This window comes from Cricetulus griseus, chromosome 4 (genome assembly GCF_003668045.3).
Source record: "Cricetulus griseus strain 17A/GY chromosome 4, alternate assembly CriGri-PICRH-1.0, whole genome shotgun sequence".
In the NCBI taxonomy this organism is placed as follows: Eukaryota; Metazoa; Chordata; class Mammalia; order Rodentia; family Cricetidae; genus Cricetulus; species Cricetulus griseus.
Window position 1 is genome coordinate 115,628,615 of NC_048597.1, and position 23,023 is coordinate 115,651,637.

General features: G+C 48.0%; 1 protein-coding gene across 1 annotated transcript in view; it reads left to right on the forward strand.

Annotated features, from left to right (window-relative positions):
• The first annotated feature begins 9,594 nt into the window (after positions 1–9,594).
• Myl10 (myosin light chain 10) overlaps positions 9,595–23,023 on the forward strand; it is a 41,444-nt gene continuing 28,015 nt past the window's right edge. Inside the window, exon 1 of the mRNA XM_035443397.1 lies at positions 9,595–9,977. The gene's annotated coding sequence lies outside the window, so the exon portion shown is untranslated. The remainder of the gene's footprint in view (positions 9,978–23,023) is intronic.

Consider the following 23,023-nt stretch of genomic DNA (forward strand, 5'->3'; position numbering starts at 1 on the left):
TGCTCTTAATCATTGAGCTATCTCTCCATCCCTGACATTGTTGAGTGAGGGATTTTTCCTCTCAAAAGTGTTCATACATGGCAATTACCAGACCGAATTTGGCACATCAAAGGCCTTAGGAGAAGCAGGGTCTTCAATAAGCCTTGGCTTTCATGATGGCTAGCTTTAATTGTCAATTTAATGCCATAAAGAATTACCTGGAAAGAGTCAATTAAGGGTTGTCTTCCTTTGGTTGACCTGTAAGGGTGTCTGTGAGGGGTTATCTTAATTAAAATCATCAATGTGGACACTGTGGGTGGGACCATTCCCTCCACACCTCCTGAACTACATAAGAGCAGAGAAATTCAGCTGAACATGAGCAAGCAGGCGAGCAAGCAAGGACACATTCACTTCTCTCCGCTCTTAACTGTGGGTGTGATGTGATCAGCTGTTTGGTGTTCCTTGACTTCCCCACCGTCATGGACTGTCACCCAGAACTGTGAACTAAAATAATCCCTTTCTCCACTCAATTGCTTTTAGTTAGGGTAGTATATCAGAGCAACCAGAAGGAACCCAGGATAACCTCTCAGCCACTGGATTGGCAGATATGGTAACCCCAACACCGTGGACAAAAAAGCATGAATGAGCAGTGGTGGGAAGGATAGATTCTTCTCTCTGCAGACCCCAGGTAGCTGGAACTCCCACAGAACAAACATAGGTGAATTGGCAGATGGGCTGGAGCCAAAAAAGTACTGTATGGGTTGATTTTAATTTCTAGACTGCCTTTTTAATTAAAAAAAAAAGTGTGTGTGTGTGTGTGTGTGTGTGTGTGTGTGTGTGTGTGTGTGTACGAATACAGGCATGTGCATTTTGCCCCTTGATTGCTATTTACCTTGTGTAGCCTATGTCTGAATTAGGCCAGTTGCATGCTAATGAAGGAGTGATTGTTGGTAACTTCCAGCCTGCTGCTGTGATTTGCCTGTGCTGAACCCTAGAAACCATCAACCCTTGAACAAATGGTCTCTGAGAGACTCCAAGGAGAGTTTTTCTCCCATCCCCCAGTTTTTCAAGACAGGGTTTCTCTATGTAGCCCTGGCTGGCTATCCTGGAACTTGCCCGGTAGAGGCTGGCCTCAAACTCAGAGATCCACCTGCCTCTGCCTCCCAAGTGCTGGGGTTAAAGGCATACACCACCACCAACTGGCCCAAGGAGATTCTTAAAATATTGTCTCCCTGCAGGGACACTTTAGGACCAGACACCCATGTGGCAGATGTCAAGAGGCTGGAGTCCAGGACAGGCACATTCTACGGCCTCTAGAAGGAAAAGAAAAGCAAGGGGACTCTCTTGTACATACTGAGTAACCTGGCAGCAGAGGGCAGGGCCTCAGGTCCTGGATTGCTTCGTGGCCACTCTGGCTGGTGGGGTGAGGAAGAAGATGTTGCCAAGGAAGGAGAGAGAAGGGGGTAAGTGAGGGAGGCATGGCAGGAAGAGGGAACTGGAGTGTGTCCCTGGAGGGTCTTCTCGGGGGAAGATGCCCTGTCTTTCTATTTCTACACCTCCTTCCACGCTCTGCTGCTCAGCCAGTCCATCCTTGTGTGAATGAAGCTTTAGGCAGGACCAGAGCTACCCAAGGGCAAAGACACAGACTCCCAACCCCAGTGCCTAACTCACTCCTGCTTCCGTGTCTTCCTACAGTTCCGTTCTGGGTCTCCTCTGTGTCCCAGGACTCTCATCCAGAGACTTGCAGGCATTTACAGTCCTTCAGGGGCATTAGGAGGCTGCATGAGCTGACCCAGCCTGACCCAGTGGGACCCAGCTCTGCTGATCCTCATACACGAAGGGGACATTCATCACTGGTGCCATTGTCCCAGTGACTGCAAGGTAATGCTGTCTGTTACTCAAGGCAAATATGGCAGGGTGACAGACAGGGCCTATCCCCAGGAGTGAGTCTTGTGGAAGGAGATAGCATTTGATACATGCTAAGGGTGGCATCTGAACTACTCTAAGGAGTGTATTGTGCATGTGCACACATATGCAAACATGCGTTTTCTCCATTTTAGTCTTCTTCACTCCCCTCTTCCATTTCTTTCAGCATGCTTCACTTTGTGTGTAGTTTCTGCTGTGTGATGCTGTATCAGTCACTTGACCCCTCTGGGCGCTAGTTTCATCACCTACCCTAAAGGCCTTTCTAATCTCACCTGTCGATTGAATGTGTGACATATCACAGGCTTCCTCAAGTTCCAGTAACATGGTTCTGACTTTGTCCCAGAGACTGTCACTGGCAGCAGGCCAAACCCACCATGCAACTAAGCCAAGGACCACTCGGGACCTTCTGAGGTCAGAATATTTGGTGGCTGGGGACCCCCTGCCATGCAGGGTCCAAATGACACCTCCTCTAAGGAGTCAGTCATGTGAAGTTTCATGGATGAAGGGAGGTTGGAAGGCCCCTGGGGTGAGGGGGGAAATTAAAGCTTAATCCCAACACTAAGAAGGCAGAGGATCTCTTAGAGTTTAAGGCCAGCCTGGTCTACAAAGTGAGTTTCAGGGCAGTCAGGACTGCATGGAGATCCCTGTCTCAAAAAAAAAAAAAAAAAAAAAATTAAAGCTGCTCCCTTGGGTAGGGCTAGCATAGTGGGATCTGTGCCTTTGACCCTTTAGTTTGGGCATGGTAGAAACTGTGGGTCTTCTCATCCCGGGAAACCATCACCCCCAAACCAAGGGGGCAAAGGCAGATGTGAGGTATTGCTCTCCCAGGAGAGAAGGGAAACGGAGTCACTACTGCTTACTGAGCCCTTACCTCGCCATGTTGTGGGTCAGGGGTCTCCTTTATTCTGTGGGCATGCATCATGTTTTTATTTTTTCAGTTTATTTAGTTTTTGAGTCAGGGTCTCATGCAGTCCAGAACTCACCACGTAGCTCAGGCTGCCCTTGAAGCGCAGTCCCTCCTCCCTTCAGCCTCCAGAGTGCTGATTATAGTCAGCAGCCACTATGTGTGCTGCATCAATCCCACCTTTAGCTTAATTAACTTATTACTTTCCAGCGCTGGAGATAGGATCCAGGGTTTTGCAGGTGTTGTGATGCTGAGCCAGGCTACCAGCCCCTCACTGGGTAAGTAGCAGCTCTGTCAGCGAGGTCGTTCCGGCCCTGCCTCTGCTCCACTCTGAAGATCTTCCATTTATCCACCGCTGTAGAGGCATGCGGCTCAGGCCTTAGATGGAAGCTGAGGCTGGGACACGTGCGGATTGAGGACCTGGGGCGCTGTGACTTGGGCTGAGCTGGCTGTGAGGTCCATTCAGATCTTTGTTAGCGGAGCGCCACCTAGTGCTGCTTGTGGGAACTGGTCTGACTTGAAGTTTCTTGGCCGCGAGGTAGAGGAGCCCAGAGAGAGCTGGTAGGCGGGTATCCCTCCCCTGGCTGTGGATCCTGACACCTAGAGGCCAAAGTAAGGAGGAAGAGCGGGGCTGGCAGTGCAGGTGTTGACTTTGGCACTAGTCCGACCTTAGTCTTAACCCTGCCTTTGGTCCGACCTTGACTTTACTGTCCCTGTGGTCTGCTCTGTTCTCAACTTCCTACTGCTGAAGTCTCCTTTAAGACAAACCGTGGTACAGCTAGGCAGGTGGTGCATATTTGTAATCCCAACACCCAGGAGGCAGAGGCAGGAGAATCAGAAGTTCACAGTCATACTTTGCTATATAATGAGTTCACCGATAGCCTGGGCTATGTCAGACTTTAGTACACATGGGGTGTGGAGGGGGTGAGGTGGGGGAAGAAAAAGAAAAAAGAGCATTGATGCAGGGGAGTGTGTGTGTGCGTGAATCTGGGTATTAGTGTGTGCATGAATGACTGGGTGTTAGCATGTATATCTCTATCTGTTGTGTGTGAATGTATTTCCCTGTGTGTATGCGAGCACACGTCTGCGTGGGGTGACTCTGTGTGAATGAATGATGCCTTTCGAGTATTTATGCATGTATCTGTGTTCATAAGATGTAAGAGAAAGAGTGTCTGTGTGTGTGAGTGTCTGTGTGAGTGTGTGTGAGTGTGTGTGAGTGTGTGTGAGTGTCTGTGAGTGTCTCTGTGTGTGAGTGTGTGTGTGAGTGTGTGAGTGTGTGAGTGTGTGTGTGTGTGAGTGTGTGTGAGTGTGTGTGTGTGTGTGTGAGTGTGTGTGTGTGTGTGTGAGTGTGTGTGAGTGTGTGTGTGTGTGTGAGTGTGTGTGTGTGTGAGTGTGTGTGTGGCTATGGGTGTGTGGCTATCTCTGTGTGTACTTTTGGATCTTTGTTTACTATGTGCCTGTGAGTGTAAATGCATGTTACACACAGGTGTGCCTCTGTGTGTGACTGCATCCCCCCCGTGCCTGCAGATTTTGAGGACATCTACCTCTCATGCCTGGCGGCCCTTTTTGGGCTCACAGATGCCTGGCTGGATCCAAGGAAGGGCTGCAAACTTCTTCTAGTTCCCCCTCTTAATGGGAGGTCTTGGCGGGCTCCCCTGCTTTGTGACGACAGTCTGGAAGTAGGTGTGAGGTCCTGGGGTGGAAGGATGAAGACAATGCTGTGCAGCCTCCATTCAGCATGGACTTTAATTTCCTAAAAGATTTATTATATAAATTTAACTTCTTAATATTTAATTTAATGTGTATGAGTGTTTTGCCTGAATGTATGTCTGGGCACCACTGTGGATTTTGTTCATGTGTTTGTGTGGTGAGTGTGTATGGAGGTGCACACATGTGTGCTTGCGTGGCGGCCAGAGGTTGACTTCGGATATTATTATTCATAATGCCGTCTATCTTATTCTTGAGACCTATAACCCATGCATCTGTCTGGGCTGGCCAGCCAGAGTGTGTTAGGGATCCACCTGCCTCCTGGGGCTGGGATTAGAAGTGTATGTCACAACACCTGGCTTTTTATGTGGGTTCTGGGGGCAAATTCTGGTCTCCATGCTTGTGTGGCCAGCACTTTGCCAACTGAGCCTTCTCCCAAGCCTCAGCAATGAGTAACTTATGGATTTCTCCAGTGTCAGTCTGCAGAGGTAACCACCGAGCCATCTGCCCCGTGCTCTCTTCTAGAGTGCAGTTGTGAAGCATGTCTGTGTATGTCTGTGGGCTTGTACACATGCACGTGTGTGGCTGTGTGCATGCTTTGCGTATGCACTGCATGGCAGTACATGTGCTTGTATGTGTATGCTCTGGGGGTGTGCACTGATGTGTGTGGCATGCTTTGAGTGTACATGCATGCAGGTGTGCATGTGTGAAAGCATACAGATTTCTTGTGTGTGAATGCTTTGGGTATGTACACTTTGGAAGTTTGCACTCATGTGTGCATCATGAGGGCACATGTGCCTTTGTTTGTGTGCTTTGGATGTATGCAAACATGAGAATGTATGCTTGTGTGTGTACACTTGTAGTGTGTGCATGAGTGTGTCTGTATTTGAGTGTCTGCCTACTCTGAGCATGTGCATTTGAAATTGTGCACAAGCATGAGTGGTATGGGTATGTGCATGTGTGCATGTGTGGATGTGTGCATGTGTGCACTGTGCAAGTGTGCATGTGTGCACACTTTGATTGTCTGCTTGGGTGTATGCATGCTCTGAGTGTGTTCATGCATGAGTATGTTTTCGAGCTTGCATTTGTTTGGGTGTATGCACTATGTGCTTGTTTGTGCAAGCCTTGTGTTCATGCAGGTGTGTCTGTGCAATCCTGTGTGTGCATGCAGGTGTGTCTGTGCAAGCCTTGTATGCATGCAGGTGTGTCTGTGCAAGCCTGTGTGTGCATGAAGGTGTGTCTGTGCAAGCCTGTGTGTGCATGCAGGTGTGTCTGTGCAAGCTTGTGTGTGCATGCAGGTGTGTCTGTGCAAGCCTGTGTGTGCATGCAGGTGTGTCTGTGCAAGCTTGTGTGTGCATGCAGGTGTGTCTGTGCAAGCCTGTGTGTGCATGCAGGTGTGTCTGTGCAAGCTTGTGTGTGCATGCAGGTGTGTCTGTGCAAGCCTTGTATGCATGCAGGTGTGTCTGTGCAAGCCTGTGTGTGCATGCAGGTGTGTCTGTGCAAGCTTGTGTGTGCATGCAGGTGTGTCTGTGCAAGCCTGTGTGTGCATGCAGGTGTGTCTGTGCAAGCTTGTGTGTGCATGCAGGTGTGTCTGTGCAAGCCTGTGTGTGCATGCAGGTGTGTCTGTGCAAGCTTGTGTGTGCATGCAGGTGTGTCTGTGCAAGCCTGTATGTTCATGCAGCACATGGATGCTGCTCTAACAGCAGTTCCCCAGGCTTCTTGTTCCTCCCTCACCCCAGCTCCACTTCCCACAGGATGGTGACTGTGGCCTTCACAGGGCAGGGCAGCCACCAACTGGCCCTGGGAGGAGCCCTGCTTGGATGTGTGTGTATTGGGACTGGAAGCCTGGCACAAGTCATCAGCCAAATTAACTCAAGTTTCCTTTGGGGAAAAATGTCATCAGTTATTTCATTTGGGTCCATTTTAGCAAATTAACTTGTCTAGTATTTCCTTCTTACTTGTTTTATTGGGCAGAGGAGGGGATGTGAAAACAGGAGGGGCTCAGTAGGGAGTAGAGCTCAACTGGGACAGTTGCTGGGAGAAGCTTTCCCTGGGGTTTGTGGCTGAGATCGGCTGTGGAGGAAAATGAATCTGGGCTGAAGTGGGGTCTTGGCAGCAGATGGGGGTTGACGGGACCTTAGGTCTGCTTGGGACCTGGGGTGGAGCCTACATTGGAGAGGGGACCTCAGCAGTCATGTGTTACCCACTTGGAGAGCAATCCTAAGGTCCGATGAGGCCTCCTGAAACACATCAACTCCTGGCCAGAAGAAATTAGTTCAGAAGATTCCATTGGGGCCACTCTATGTGTCTGATCTCACTGTAGTCACCGCCACAGGCACTGAAGGGCTCAGGCCTGCTTTCCACAGCCCTTACCCCTCCTTCTGTCCCTCCCTCTCTCCCTCCCTCCCTCCCTCCCTCCCTCCTTCAATTTAGAGACAGGGTCTCAATGTATCTCAGGCTAACTGACCTCCAACTTGCCACACACTCAGGTTGATCTTGAACTTGTGATCCTCCTGCCTCTACCTCCTGACTGATGAGGTCACAAGCATGCCAGACTAGCATGGTACCCACTGAGGTACAGCCCCAGACTGCTCTTTCTCTTTCTTCCCTCTTCCCCTCTTCTCTCTGTCTCCCTCGTTCCTCCTACCCTCTCTCCCATTTCCTTTCTCCCTTTTTCTTTCTTTTCTTCCCTCCCCTCCCCGTTCTTTCTTGTTCTGTGTTTTGTGTCTCAATATGTAGTTCAGGCTGGCCTTGAACTCCTGACACATCCATTAGCTGGGATTATAGGTTCTCACCCCAACAGGTATTAGCTGTGGATGCCAATGGCTTCCATGACTTTCCAGCCTCATTCCCAGACAGGAAGCAATAGAAACACCCAGAACATGTGCAGTAGCTGGCAGTGGAGTGTGACTGAGTGAACACCACCATCCGTCCATTTCACAGTTAGGAATGTGGAGTCTGGGATGGCACAGTGAGCTGCATGAGCATGTAGGTCCCTGTTGACCCCCTCCTATTTCCACACCCCCTCTTGTGTGTGTTGAGACTGGCAGCCTGGCAACAAGTCATCGGCCAAATTAACTCAAGTTTCCTTTGGGGAAAAATGTCATCAGCTATTTCATTTGGGTTTGTTTTAGCAAATTAACTCAGCCAGTATTTTCTCCTTATTTGCTTTAATGGGTAGAGGGCAGAGTGTGGAAATAGGAAGCTCACACAATGGCCTTGGGGGAAGCCTTCCCAGCTTCTCCCTCGAGACAAACCCTCATCTCTGTCAGGAACTTGGAGGAAATACCTCTTTTCTTGGGCTATGGGGATATAAGTGGGGTCACATAAAGCATGAGGACCTGAGTTCAAGTCCTGAACACCCATGTAAAAGCCAGACATGCTAGTGCATGCCTGTAACTCCAGTGTGAGGGTGATGAAAGACAGGACAATCCATGGGGCTCACTGGCCAACCAGTTCAGGCGATTGGTGAACCTCAGGTTCAGTGAGAGACAGGGGCAGAGACGGCACAGCAGGTAAACTTGCTGGTGGTGAAGTTGGTGAAGAGAGAGCTGACATCTGAGAGTCATTCTCTGACCTCCACATGGTGTGCTGTGGTACGCATGCAAAATAAATAAAAACGCAATAGAAATAACATAAAATAATAATGTGGAGAGTTATTAAGGAAATAACATAAAATAATAATGTGGAGAGTTATTAAGGAAAACACCCAATGTTGACCTCTGGTCTCTATGCACACCTATACATGCAAGATTTCTTTTCCCCTCTGGTTGTAGTGTTTGAACTCACAGAGTCCTGAGAAGCCGGCAGGATCCTGGTTGTTTGACCTGACTCTTTGCTGACATTTAGGTCCTTTTAGTCAGCCTCCTTTGGACCAAGCAGGAGCCAGGGAGGTGTGGCCAGATGACCTCCTGTGACCTTGTGTGGCTCAGGCACTAATCTCCCCCTCCCATCTCCCATTGAATCTGACTTGAGACTGTCTATTTTTTCGCCCACTACCTTTCAACTCAAGTTATGGTTTTATAAATAATATATACTGCAAGCCAGGCTTGGGAAGGACGTTCATTCTGCCCTGAAATATTTATAGCCCAGAGTGTCTGCTTTCTTTGCCTCAGAGTCATTTTTTAGAGTGGAAGGCTGAGAGAGGGGGCGCTAGGCACATCTTTGACGGCAGTACCTGGAGGAGAGTCCTTGCAGCCCAGCTTTGGGCCGATCTATCCTGTGGCTGTAGAAGGGACACAGCAGTTGTGCCTGGGGATAGTTCCTTAGCCCAAACCTCTTAAATCATCTCAGATGGCTCAGCGCTGAGACAGACTTAGCGCTGCTGTCCTGGGAATGGATGGGGCTTTCTAACATGTGCCTGGAATAATAACACAGTGGATCAGGATTTGGGATCTGTCTGGAATCCTTAGTCCTACGCTGGAAGATGGGTGCCAGAACAAAGAACTTTACAAATAGGGAAACTGAGGTGGAGAAAGGAAGAAAGGAGAGAAACACAGAGGGCACACCATAATGAAGCAGCAAATCTGCATGGTTTTTGTTATTTGCTTGCTTGCTTGTGGCTGTCACTAGAGTGTGACTGGACACATACAGGGCCCTGATGGAATCTTTTTTTTTTTTTTTTTCACTTTTAGGGATTGAATCCAAGGCCTCCCCATGTTACACCATCAAACCACATCCCCAGCTCCTCACTGGGGCATTCTAGGCAGGGGCTCTACCACTGAGCCACACTCCAGTCCCTCACTGGGGGATTCTAGGGAAGGACACGGAGGCTGAAAAAGTGCTGAAGGTCAATGGTCAGGAAGGCACTGTGGGCCTCTCAACTCTGTTACCCGCTGCTGGTGGCCCTGGGATATTTACCCTGGGCAGGTGGCACAGCTGTAGTCTGAGAATGTGGGAGATTGAGGCAGGTGGATCATGAGCCTGGGCTAAGGAGGAAAGGAAGAGGAAGGGAAGGAGGAAAATTGAAAGAGGAAGAAAAAATGGAGGAGAAAAGGAAGGAGGAAGAGGAGGAGAAGATGGAGGAAGAGTAGGAGGAAGGAGAGGAATGAGGGTTTTGTTTTGTTTTTTCAAGACAGGGTCTCTCTGTGCAGCCTTGCCTGTCCTGAAACTAGCTCAAGCTGGCCTCAAACTCACAGAGATCCGCCTACCTTTGCCTCCTGAGTGCTGGGATGATAGGCGTGCATCACTACTGCAGGCTGTTTTATCCCACTGATAGGGACCCAGGTGGCCCCTTTCTGGCAGGCAGTTTGAATACAGCAGACCCTGACTCAGCCCTGCATTCCTTCTCAGGTACCTTGAAGTCATTCTTCCTCTCTGAGATGCAAGTCCCACCCACACACCTCCAAATCCGGCCACATCAAAATAAACAAGAACTGAAATGGAGAAGCAGAACCACTGAGTTCCAGAGCAGGCATCCGATGGAATCCACAGGGAGGACCACTTTAAACAGAGTGAATATGTATGAGTCTCCCACATAAATGTATAAGGCTCCAAACACTCTGGAGAAGGAAGTCATGGAGAACTGACTATGATGTTTTTTTTTTTTTTAAGGTGCAGCTTACACATTGGTAGTGAATACCTATGTGGGCTTCAAGGGAGTAATTAATTAACCTGAAGCTGGACAGTGGCTTCCAGGAGGGACATAATGTCTTTCTCTCTTTCCTCTATTTCATCCCTCTTTCTGTCCCTCCATCCCCCCTTCTTTCTCTCCGCCTTTTCCATGCTCCTCTGCATGTTTGTGCATGCATGTTCAGTGTATGTACATTCTCTCATGAGTACATGCACATGGGGGCCAGAGGTCTAGCATTCTCCAAATTATTCTTTGAGACGAAGGTGAAACCTTCAGCTCACCAACTCAGCTAGACTGAACTGCAGGGATTTGCTGGCCTCTGCCTGATCTAGAGTTATAACTGTGTGCCTCCATGCGCAGCTTTTTACATGGGGTTGGGGATTCAAACTCAGACCCTCAAGCTTGTGTGGTAAGTACTTTACTGGCTGAGCCATCATTCCAGCTGGACATACAGCAGGTTTCAAGGCATCTAATACTGTTCTGATTCTTTGGTGGAGAGATGAGGGCTTGGGAGTCAAGTTGATGGCCACTGTATAAACAGTACGGGCATGCTTTGTGCACTGTATAGATTCATCCATTCCACAAATAATTTCACCAAACACCTCAGACGAGGAAGCAGGAGGGTGGCCCAGTCTAAACAAATAAATCAGGATGGCACCAAAATCACTGTGGTTCATTAATAGGAAAGACAAATCGGTCCTTTTGAATTTGGGCTTGTCCCTCAGGTGGCACTCACAGACAGTCTAAGCAACATCTCAGTCTCTCATTTGCCACAAATAAGAGCTTCATTTCATTTTAAGAGTGTCCTTGGGCTAGGTGTGGCAGCAAACTCCTACATCACCATGGTAGGAGCTGGGAGATGGTTCCATTGATAAAGTGTTTCCACTGCAAGCATGAAGACCTGAGTCTGATCCCCACAACCAACTTATTAAAAAGATGGATTGTTTTGGTGGCACACACCTTTAATCCTAGCACTAGAGGCGGGTGGATCTCTGTAATTCTGAGGCCAGCCAGGCCTACAGAGAGAGTTTCAGGACAGGCAGGGGCTACACAGAGAAACCCCGTCTCAACCCTATGTTTTGGACATAGGTCCTGTTTTGTTTTTGTTTTTTGTTTTGTTTCTTTTCTCTCTCCTCCATCCCATTGCTCTTTTTCTTTTTTCTTGGTTTTTTTTTTTTTTTTTTTGGAGACAGGGTTTCTCTGTGGCTTTGGAGGCTGTCTTGGAACTAGCTCTTGTAGACCAGGCTGGTCTCGAACTCACAGAGATCCCCCTCCCTCTGCTTCCTGAGTGCTGGGATTAAAGTTGTTCGCCACCAACGCCCGGCTATCCCATTGCTCTTATCCTACCTTTTTTTTTTTCTTTTTTTGGATGGGGAAATTCCTTATTTTATGCTGGATTCCTGCCAAGCCCACAGTCTCTATTCACATACCTCCTGTGGCAGGGAACTCACTCTTCTCTAGATGGCTTCCTCATTTAAACATCTTTCCTAAAGCCATCTGCCCATTGTTCAGCAACCTGAGATAGAGACCACGGCCCAGTGACACCATCTTCTTTGACAGATGTTTGCAGATAAGAGCTGGGCATCCTAAACTCCCTTCCTTACAGGAAAATGACTTTAGTATCTCACATTGTGTTACCTTTCTCCCATCTCTGCATCAGTGTGAGGTCTTTGAGAATCTGTGGAGACAGCTTAGTCAGCAATGTGTAACATGCTTTTCTTATGAAGAACTATGTTTCATCCCCACATTTCACATTAAAATAAAAGGCCAGGTATGCTGGTATTCACTTGTAAGTCCCTGAGCCTGTGGACAAGTAGAACCCTGGGGCTCACTGGCCATTCAACATGACCAAATTGATGAGTTCAAGGCAAGCAAGGACTCTGTCTCAGAAAAATAAGGTGGACAGGCAGCTCAATCGATAGAGTGCTTGTCTAGCACATACAGGGTCCTGGGTTTGATCCCCAGCACCCTATAAATTAGTTATGGTGATTCAGTCCTCGAACCCCAGCACTTGGGAGATGGAGACAGAAGGATGAGAAGTTCTAGGTCATTCTTAGCTCATAGTGAATTTGAGGCCAGCCTAGGCTACATGAGACCGTGTTAAAAATGAAGCAACCCAAGGGGTGGACAACATCAAAGGAATGACATCCCAGGGTGTTCTCTGGTCTTACCCACGTGCACACATATGTGTGTGTACTTCCACACACACACACACACACACACACACACACACACACACACACACACACACGGGTGGGGGGACGGGACAGACAGACAGATTGACAGACAGAGACAGAGAGGCACACAAAGACGGAGAGAGTGAGAGAGTGGAGGGGCCAGAAGCTGGGCCTGAATTTCTGGGGGTTCTTGAAACAAGGGTCAAAGTAGAGTGTGACCACCTCCTGTACGGGGCCCAGGCCTGGCTTTGCAGACTACTGAGAGGCGATGGACCTGCGGAAGGTGGGATTAGAGGAAGTGGATCACTCCCTGTTGCTCCTCTTTCTGCTTCCTGTCTTCCATGAAGTGTGCTGTTTCCGTGAGATGGCTCTGCCTTGCCTCAGGCCCAAAACAATGGACTGAATCCATGAGTCAGAACAAATCATTCCTTGTTTCAGTTGTTTGAGTCAGGTGCTTTGTCACGGCAACAAAGGTCTAACACCATGTTTGGAGACTTTCTGGTCAGAGGACTGTGGACATAACTCAAGTTCCCCTTCCTGTTTCCCTTCCAAAATAACCATTTCCTTAAAAGATTTTTTTTTAATTTATGGGTGTGAGTGTGGGTGTGTGCACACACATGCAGTGTCTGAAGAGGCCAGGAAAAGAGTCAGATCCCTGGTGCTGCAGCTGCCTGATGTGGGTGCTGTGGAGCTGCACCGGGTTCTCTTGAAGACCATCAGCAAGCACTCTTCTTTCTTTTCTTCTTGTTGTTTCTCTCTGTCTCTGTCTCTGTCTCTCTGTCTCTCCGTCCCTCCCTCCCTCCCTCTCTCTCTCTCTCTCTCTCTCTCTCTCTCTCTCTCTCTCTCTCTCTCTCTGTGTGTGTGTGTGTGTGTGTGCGAGACAGGTTTCTTTGTGAAACAGCCCTGGCACTCACTCTGGAGACCAGGCTGGTCTCGAACTCACAGAGACCGCCTGCCTCTGCCCCCCCCCCCCCCCGATTGCTGGGGTTAAAGGCGTGTGACATTTGCCTGTGTGCCACATCTGTCTCCTCTCTACACAGAGATGCATGTTACTTTGGCTTCCCCACCATGGTGGGGGATAAATACTCCTTCTCCCTTCCCCTTGTTCCTTTTTCCTTCTCGGTCATCCTCTATCTTCTGTTTTTGTCTTTTATTCCCTGTTCTTTGTCCCTCTAGGGCAAATAAATCTTTGTGCTGAGAACTTGGTCTTGTGCCAATTCTGGTCTTTTCAGCTCTTCCTCCTGTTCTTATTTCTGTTGCAGATTCTAAACGTTGTTCTTTTGCTTCCATTTATTGCCTCTTAAGTTGTTCTAAAGTTCAGGGAAAACTACCAGATCTATGAACTCCCCATTCTCCATGGAGTCTTTTTGTTTGCTCTTATACATCCTCTTTGCTAATCTGGATCCTGTCATCCAGGGTACTCTTTGTTATTCCCCTGGGCTGGTCACGTTTGTGTGCATCCCATTTCTTCCTCTTTCTTGAATTATTTATACTTTCCTTTCTCTGAGAGGAATTGACAGGTATTTTGAAAGTCTGCAAGTCTCAACAACCACCTGTGATGTTGGCTAATTTAATTGGGTAAAGAATTCAGGGTTGCTGGCTAGTTTAGCTGGGTATAGAACAGGCATATGCTACCCTGCCCCATGACTCTTCCTCTCTCATTCCAGGTGATCCATATACCTGAGCACTTGTTGGAGTCCAGAGACTTTACTGTGGAGGGTCTCCAACCAAGCATCAGGTCATTTGCAGACCTTGTTAGTACATGGCTTTCAGACACAGAAAGACAAATACCACAAAAGACAAGTATCACATGTATTTACCTACATAGAAGCAAAAGAGTTGATCTCAATGGAGAAAAGGTAGAACAGTGATTACTAAAGATTAGAAAGTGGCTAGAAAAAAGAGAGAATTGAATTGCAAAATATATATATGCAAAAATACAGTCAAATGGGAGAATAACTTTTGGTGCCCTACAGAGCAGTAAATTGACTATCAGTTACAATGACTTACATATTATATGTGCATAAATTATATATAAATGTTCTAATATTGATAATTTAATATTTGCACAATTCTAGATATGTGATATACAGGCCTGTGTATGGAGAGCTCTCTGTGCTTATTCTTTCATTGGGACAACTATGCCATCTTTATTTCACCAGCCCCTGCAAGATGAAGAACCCTCATGAAGGTGCTCTGCCTTGTATTTATCAGACAATGGGGATACACCAGAGTGTGTATGGAGGGCTGGATTAAGGAGGCAATGATGTTGGCATACATTCTAGAGCACAAAGGACTCCTGGGGCCATGGTTTGGCCTGCTGTGACTTCTTCAGCCAAAGCCTTGCCTGGAGCAAGAGTCCAGAGCTGGGAGAAAATCCTGCATGCATAGTGGTTGCCTACCCAGACTGCAGCTGGACAGCTAGCATCCCAGGGTGTGTCAACTTGGCTGGGTACCTATATTCTGTGTTCCCAGAGGTCATGTCCTGTATGTTGGGACTAAAACACCAGGCTGACCCCACCCACTGACAACTAGTGGGGCACACACAGTATCGTACCACATCATCCCCATGTCACTTGTTACACAGTATGGACCTTTGTGAGGACTGCATGCGAGAGCTCTCCCTTTTAAGCCTTCGCCCACATCCTTCCTCTCTCTCTCTATTTTCCAGTGGTCGACCACTAATTCTTCTCTCTTACTCTCTGCTCTGCTCTGTTCTTCCATTTCTCTCTCTTATTCGCTTCTTGCTCTTTTACTCTCTAGCTCTGACCTTCTTCTCTCTCTTACTGTTCTGCTCTTACCCTGTCTTTTCTCATTTCTCCCCCTCTCGATCTCCTGCCTGGTAATAAAACTCTATGGTTAATGTATCTCCTAGTTCGTGTTCCATCACACCAGCCCCATCTTGCAGCTTCTTCTCTAATTTTTAAACTTTTACATAAGAACAACTCTCTATATAAAGAGTCATCATGGTAGGGGCTGGGAGATGCTTCTATTAGTAAAGTGTTTCCTGTGCAAGAATGGGGACCTGAGTTTGATCCCCAGAACTCTCTTTTTTAAAAGCTGGAGTTTTTTTAAAAAGCATGATGACACACACCTTTAATCCCAGCACTCGGGAGGCAGAGCAGATGGGTCTCTGTGAGTTCGAGACCAGCCTGATCTACAGAATGAGTTCCAGGATAGCCAGGACTACACAGAGAAATCTATCTTGTCTTAAAAACAACCCCTCTCCTCCAAACCAATTAAAAAACTAAAAAAGTTGACTATGGTGGAGTCCATTTATAATCCCAGAACTGGGGCAATGAAGTCAGTCGGGATCCCTGGGGCTTGGAAACTAGCCACTTACTTAAGCCTAGGCTACTTGGCAAGTTCCAGGACTGAGAAACCTTGTCTCAAAAAAAAAAAAAAAAAAAAAAATGGTGGATGATGTCTGAGGAAAAATAATACCCAAGACTGTCCTATGGCACACACACACACACACACACACACACACACACACACACACTCACACACACACTCACACACACACACTCACACACACTCACACACACACATACACACTCACACTCACACACACACACACACACACACACACACACTTGTATAATGGTTAGAGAAGTATGGGAAGCCACGGATACTCCCTGGGAGCCTAGGCACCCTGGGGTGTGGGGAGGGTGGTCAGGGTTCTGCCCTGATGCAGGGGGGTGGAACTAGATCACATGACTCAGGGTTGTCACGTGGGTATTTATCGGAACAAACAGGTTTTGTGTGGATTTCGCGATCTTAGCATCTTTAATTTGTTGCACAACAAATTGGAGAAGATTTAGCATGTATTTAATTAATTTGACGAAAATAGTTCAACAACTGTAAACAAGGCTGAGCAGAGACACTTGCTTGCTCCCTGGAAAGCAGAACCTTTGCTCCTCCAGAGAGCAGGCAGGGTGGGGTCCTGAGGTTGAGTTGCTGTGCAAGTTGGCTCTCTGGGGCCCAGGGAGGGGGCACGCCTCAGCGCCAGGGTGTGGTTAGGGAGATGGGCTGGAGGCTTAGGTAAGTCTTGATAGCAGGCCACCTGAAACTCTTGGCCTCCTCGTGAGGAAGTGATAAGAGCCGCCCCCCCCCCCCCCGCCCCCCCTCCCCCCGCCCAGACTCCCAGTACTTCCTGGAGTCAGTAGCTGGAAATCCCTTGAGTCCATTGAACTCGTGTTTGTCCTCCAAGGCAAAGCTTCCCCCAAATAGTCTCTATTAATTGACGATTGTGTTCGGGGGCAGGGGAGATGGCTGTCCATCTATTGTCTGCCTGACAAGCATGAGGACTTGAATTTGAGCCCCAGAACCCACATAACGAGTTGAGCATGGTGGTATATTCTTGTAATCCCAGTGCTGGGGGAGTAGAGACAGGGTCCTGGGGCTCACTGGCCAGTCAGTTGAGCTGAATTGGTGAGTTCCTGGTCTCAGTGAGAGAGCCTACTTCAAAGGCCATGTTGGGGCTTAGAGAGCAGGCTCAGCAGTTAAAATGCTTATTGCACAAGTGTGAGGACCTTAGTTCCGTTCTCTGGCACCCCTGTAAACAGTTGGGCATGTGGCATGTGAGGGGCAGAAACTGGAGGACCCCTGGGACTTGTTAGCTAGACATTTTAGGGTACTTGGGTGACCTCCCAGTTCAATGAGAGACACTTAAAAAAAAATGTGGTTAAGGGCACTTGTTCTGAACTCAGGTTCAGTTCCCAGCATCTACATGGTGACTCACAACCATCCATAACTCCAGTTTTGGGAAATCTGATGCTCCCTTCTGACCTCTGCAGGCACTAGCCACACACAAGATACACAAACATATAGGCAGGCAAATACTCATAAATGTAAAATAACTGTATCTAAAATTAAAAAATAAAGCAGAGATCAATAGAGGAGACACCGGACATTGTCCTCTGCGTCCCATGTGCCCACTTGGGTGAGCACCTCTTCCCAAAGAAAATGGGAGCACAAACACAAAATGACTGTGTTTGACTATGAGCAGCAGAACGACCAAAGAATGGTATAAACCGAGGGGAAACTTAGCATATAAGAAGTCCTGAGATAGATCTCTCTCTCTCTCTCTCTCTCTCTCTCTCTCTCTCTCTCTCTCTCTCTGTATTTCTATGATGGCCTAAGTGTCCCTGTTTTGTTTTGGTTTTTCTCCTCTTCACCACCTTTGGGCACTTGCCTCGTGTATCTTTAAAGTCCCCCCTGGCCCCAAGTCAGCTGCTACAGCTCCAGGCATGACATCCACATCTCAATAGCATAAACAAACAATGCAAGCTATCCAAGACCCTTGCCTTTCTAGAAACAGCAAGCGATGTCTTTTTAGGCAATGGTTTAATCACCTTGTCTCTGTCATCATGGAAGGTGAGGGCTGTAGTACCTTCTGGAGCTCACTAGTTGCCCAGGATGACCTTGAACTCACTCAGGACTGGAACTCCTTCTGTAGCTCAGACTATCTTGAGCTCCTCCTGCCTCAGGCTCCTGAGTAGCTGGGATGAAAGGCCTATGCACAAGACCTTCTCAAAATAAAAAGTAAAAGAGGGCTGTGTGGCTCAGTAGTAGACCACATGTCTAGAATCTACCAGTGAGGAACTGGGGGCGTGACTCAAGGACAGCTAGCTAGGGTAGGGACGAGTGAGTGTCAGTACAGTCTCTGCAGTTTTTCTATGACTCCAAACTGTTCCGAGGTAACATCTGTGTGCTGGGTGGCTCCTACTTTTTTCTCTCCCTAGTCAGGCCCCAGCTGGTGATGGGAAGCTGGGTTCAAGGAATTGCCTGAGGTCATGTTGAGGGAGGAGTCTCACCTGTGGGTGTGAAGGGCCTGCCCAGGGTGTAGGCTTCCCTATACCTGGCTAATCCCTCAGTCAGGAGGCTGATGTAGCTCAACATAATTATAGTTTGTTCAGTTCATTGGCTGTCAGTTGGGGGCCTCAGGGGAGGGTGGGAGGAGGCATTAGTACAGCAAATTGGGTCCGTTTGGCACCCTGTAGGCCTTGGGGAGGCCTCAGACCAGTCCCTGCCCAAGCTGCCCTGTGTGGGGGATCTGCAGGCAAGTAAGTTACTGAGGTCCTGGGTTGTATGGGCAGGGTTGATCTCCACTACAAACACTGTGGCCCCTTGAATGCACTGCCTGTGTCCCGGGCCTCAGCTTCCCCAGCTGCACAAGGAAGAGAAAGAGAACCAAGATCTGCGTTTGGGAATTGTGAATTCTGATGGATTCTAGGCTATACAGCATGAGTTTCAGGACAACCTGGGCTAAATAATAAGGCTCTGTCTCAAAAATCCCAAAACTCAAGTCTAAATCTAGGGAGATGGCTCAGTTGGTACAGTGTTTGCCTTACAAGCATGGGGGGGGGGCGGTGCGGTTGTGTTGAATCCCAGCAACCGCACATAGAATCTGGGGATGGCAATGCATGTTTGTAAACCTAACAGTGAGAAGGCAGAGATGGGGTGGGGGTGGGGAATCCCTGGAATTCCCTGGGGCTTGTTCCAGCCTTGGCAAATGGAAAAACTCCAGGCTAATATAAGACTCTGTCTCAAAAGACACGGTGGGCAGTCCTGGGGAATGATGCCTAAGGTGACCTTTTGACATTCACATGTTTGTGTGCACTTGCACACACACACACACACACACACACACACACACACACACACACACACCATCTCTGTGAGTTAGAAGGCAGCCTGATCTAAGTGAGGAGTTCCAGGACAAGGGATACATAACAAGATCTTGTTTCATTCATAAATAAATATTTTGAAAAAAGAGAAAAGAAAGGAGACAAGCTCTCGTGTAACCCAAGTCACTGTGTAGGAGGAAATGAATTTCTGAGCCTTCTGGTCCCACCTCCCAAGTGCTGGGACTACAGGGGTGCAACCATGATGCCAGGTTTACATGGCACTGGGGACTAAATCCAGAGTTCTGTGCATGCTAGGCAAACACTCTACCCACTGAGCTGTGCACATCCACAGGCCTGCTGGGGAACATTTCAGATTGAAACCATAACAGCCATGTATGGTTTCACTGGCCTGAAGCCCCTACTCATAGGAGGTAGAAGCAGGAGGATTATAAATTCAAGAGAAGCCTGGGTTACATAGTGAAATGATAACAGCCTGCTATTAGTGAGACTCTCATTAGTGAGATTCTGTCTCACAAATCAAAACCAAAACCAAAAAATTAAATCATAACAGGACTAGGCCTCTCCTCCCATCTCTAGTTCCTTTCTAAGTACAACCTTTCTTGGCTGTAGAGAATGTCATTGCAGTCATACTGTCTCACAAGTGGTAGTTTCCTGTCTTTCTGGGTTGGCTTGGCCATAGGTAGGTCCTGAAGAAAGGTCTGAGTATCAGTTTCTACTCCACAACCTGTCAGATATGTGATCTATTATCTATCTATCTATCTATCTATCTATCTATCTACCTATCTATCTATCTCCAGGTTCCTGACTTGAGTTCCTGTCCTGGGCTTCCTTGATGATGGATTGTGACCTGAAAGTATAAGATGAAACAAACCCTTTCCTTCTTTCCCAAAATGTTTTTATCAGCATGTTTTTTATCACAGCAATAGAAAGGAAACTAGAGCAGACCCCTGTCCCCAGCTTTGAGCTTCAGATCTGTCATGTATTCAGAGAAGACATCTCCCGGAGTCTTGAGGTCCCACCCCGGCTCCTGATAAGACAGAACCTGACTAGGAGACAAAGATTAGGTCTGGCCAGGAGCTTCTCCAATGTAACAGTTCAACAGTTTGTAGTCAAGGCAAAGCCCAGATTTACAGCCTGGTGGTCTCTTTCTTATTCTCCCGACCTTCCTCTCATCCCAAAGGAAGTGGCTACACACCTCTGTCTGGTCTTTAATTATCAGGCAATGGTGGGGATCTTTCAAGGACAATTGAAGGGTGTTTGGATTTTCCCCCAAAGTCCCTGGTGTCCCATTCTTTCCAGGCACCCACCCCCACCCCCAGCAAGGAGCTTCCTGTCCTTTAGGTGAGACAGCCTTTAAAACCAGAATGTCTCCCAGAATGCCTCGTGCCTGCATTACAGCTGCAGCCACGCAAGTGCGGGCCAAACCAGGGTATACGTACTACAGAAACACGTGAGCGGACTCTGTTCAAAGGACCAGTGGCCTCAGACATCCTGCTGTAAAAATAGCTGTGGGTTGATGCCTTCAAGGAGAAAGGGGCAGGCTCAGTCTACCCCTCTTGTAAGGACTCAGGACTCCTGCCTCTGTCTCCTGACAGAATGCCCTCAGGCAGAATGCCCTGGTCTGCACACAGGTCAAAGGACCCCTTTAAAAGAAAGACCTCCACCCACTTACTCTCTTTTCCCTCTCTCTTTCCTGCTGTTCTCCTGTGGCAGACAGGACTTTTCCTGTCTCCTTCTTCTTGTCTGTCCTCTCTCTGTCTCGGTGTCTCTTTACCTCTTTTCTCTTTCCTTCCCCCTCCCTTCCCTTTCTAATAAAACTTCCAACTTAAGCTCTGTCTGCCTTGGTCACCCTCACCCACCATGGAATCTGCCAAGGTTCCCCACAGGCTTTATTATCATAACACCTCTGAGCTCTTGAGGTAGTATAAACCAGAAGAGATGGAGCTTGACACTAAGCCTGGGAACTATTCTCTTTTCTGGGTTCTTTGTGGGATGGTGTGTGTGTGTGTGTGTGTGTGTGTGTGTAAGTGCATGTATTGTACATGTAGAGGTCAGACGTAAACCTTGGTCGCTTACCTCAGCAACTCTACATTTTGTTTTTTTTGAGACAGGGTCTCTCCCTTGGCCTGTAGTTTGCTGATCCAGCCTGGCTGCCTGACCAACAAGTCCTACTACGCTCTTCCTGTCCCTGTCTTCTCATCTGCAATTGTAAGAGTGCTCCCATATGCCTGTGTTTTTTTGTGTGGGTATCAAACCCAGACTGAGTCATCTCCCCAGCCATGTGTTTATTGCAGTGGTTTGATTTTCAAGGCAGGATCTTGCTATGTAACCTAGGCTGGCTTTGAACTCCGGATCCTCCTGCTTTAGCTTCCTGGGTGCTAATCCAGGTGTACCACCACATCCAACTTTCCATGGGCTCTGGAGGCTACTCTTTCATTGTCTGTGTCTCCCTATTTGACCATGACCTCTCATGCTTTGTGACCTCACACCTTTATGGGTGTGCTAGAACATTCAAAAATTTGCCTTTTCTTTCTAGAACCACAAAAACAAAACTCATCATGCCCTCTGTATTTTAGGCCCAATGTGGGGACATCCACTCATAGAAGCAATTTCCTCTAAATGGATGGTGGCACTCTCTGGAGCCACACTGGTATTATTCAGCACAGGGCATGGTGTCTCAGAAAGACCTCAACAGATATTTAGTGCTCAAATAAACTCCGAAGGCACTGTCTAACTAGGTCACTAAATTGTTCCCAACCTTGAGGGTCATTGATCATGAGTTCTCCATCACAGTAGCAGATGCTGGTCTGAATTGCCTTGAAGACTAGCTCCGGGAGTGAGCTCCCTATCAGAGGGGGTGAGCAAGGAAAGGCCACCTGAAAGAAAGTGGCAAAGGGTGCTATGGTCAGTTACTTTTCTAATCAGGGTGACACAGTTTGGGAAAGGAAAGGTTTCTCATGCCTCAGAGATTCAGGGTGCGTAGGTCCATCAGGGCAGGAAGGTGTAGTATGGGAGTTGACCCCTGTTCCTGATGGGATCCTCTCGAGTGGCACCTGACAGGAATCAGACAGCCAGGTACAGTGGTGCAAACCTAGCACTCAGGAGGGGGAAGCAGGAGGCTTAGGAGGTCAAGGCATCCTTGGCTACATAGCAAGTTCACAGATAGCCTGAGCTACATCGAGTTTGGCTCCTGGGACTGTTCTGGTTTCCTTTCTGTTTCTGTGATAAAATACCCCAACCAGTATCAACTTGGGAAGGAAAGGGGTGGTTTGACTTACACTTCCAGGTCACAGTTTGTCAGTGAGGGAAAGTCAAGGCAGCAAGCTGAAGCAGAAACCATGGAGGAACGATGCTTGCTGGCTTGCTCACAGGTTCATGTCCAGCTAGTTTTCTTATACACCCCAGGTTCACCTACAGGAAAAGGGACCACCCACAGTGGGCTGGGCTCTCCTACATCATTTAATAATCAAGACAATTCCCTACAGACACACTCACACACCAATCTGATCTATGCAGTTCCTCAACTAAGACTCAAGGATGTGTCAAGTTGATGTTTAAAGGACACAAACTACACAAGCAAATAACAACAAAAAGATAGCTGATGGTGTGGCTCAGTGGTAGAGCCCCCACCCAGAATCCCCTAGTGAGAGGCTGGGGGTGTGGCTCAGTGGAAGTGTTAATATCTTCCTTCCTTTCTGTCCTCAACACATATAGCTACCTCCAGCAGCCAAGCTCCACATTCCAGTGCGTTCACAACCTTCCAAAGAACTTTCCAGCTGGCAAAATTTCACACACTGAGGCCCTGACAATGGCGGACTCAGATGGGTTCCTTAGGCTCCTTGGATCTTACAGAACAGAAAGTCTGTCAGACAATTGACATATTGACGGCTGTGTAAGAATAACATTCTGGGAGCCCATCATGCTGCTACGGAGCTGTATCCCCAGCCCTTTTTCTCCTCTCCTTCTCTCCCCTCATTTCTTCTTCCTTTCCTTTTTCTTTTCACTCTGAGACATCTCCGTAACTTGCCCGGCCTGTCATGGAACTCACTCTGCAGCCCCAGCTGGTCTTGAACTCATGATGCTCCTGCCCCATTCTTCTAAATAG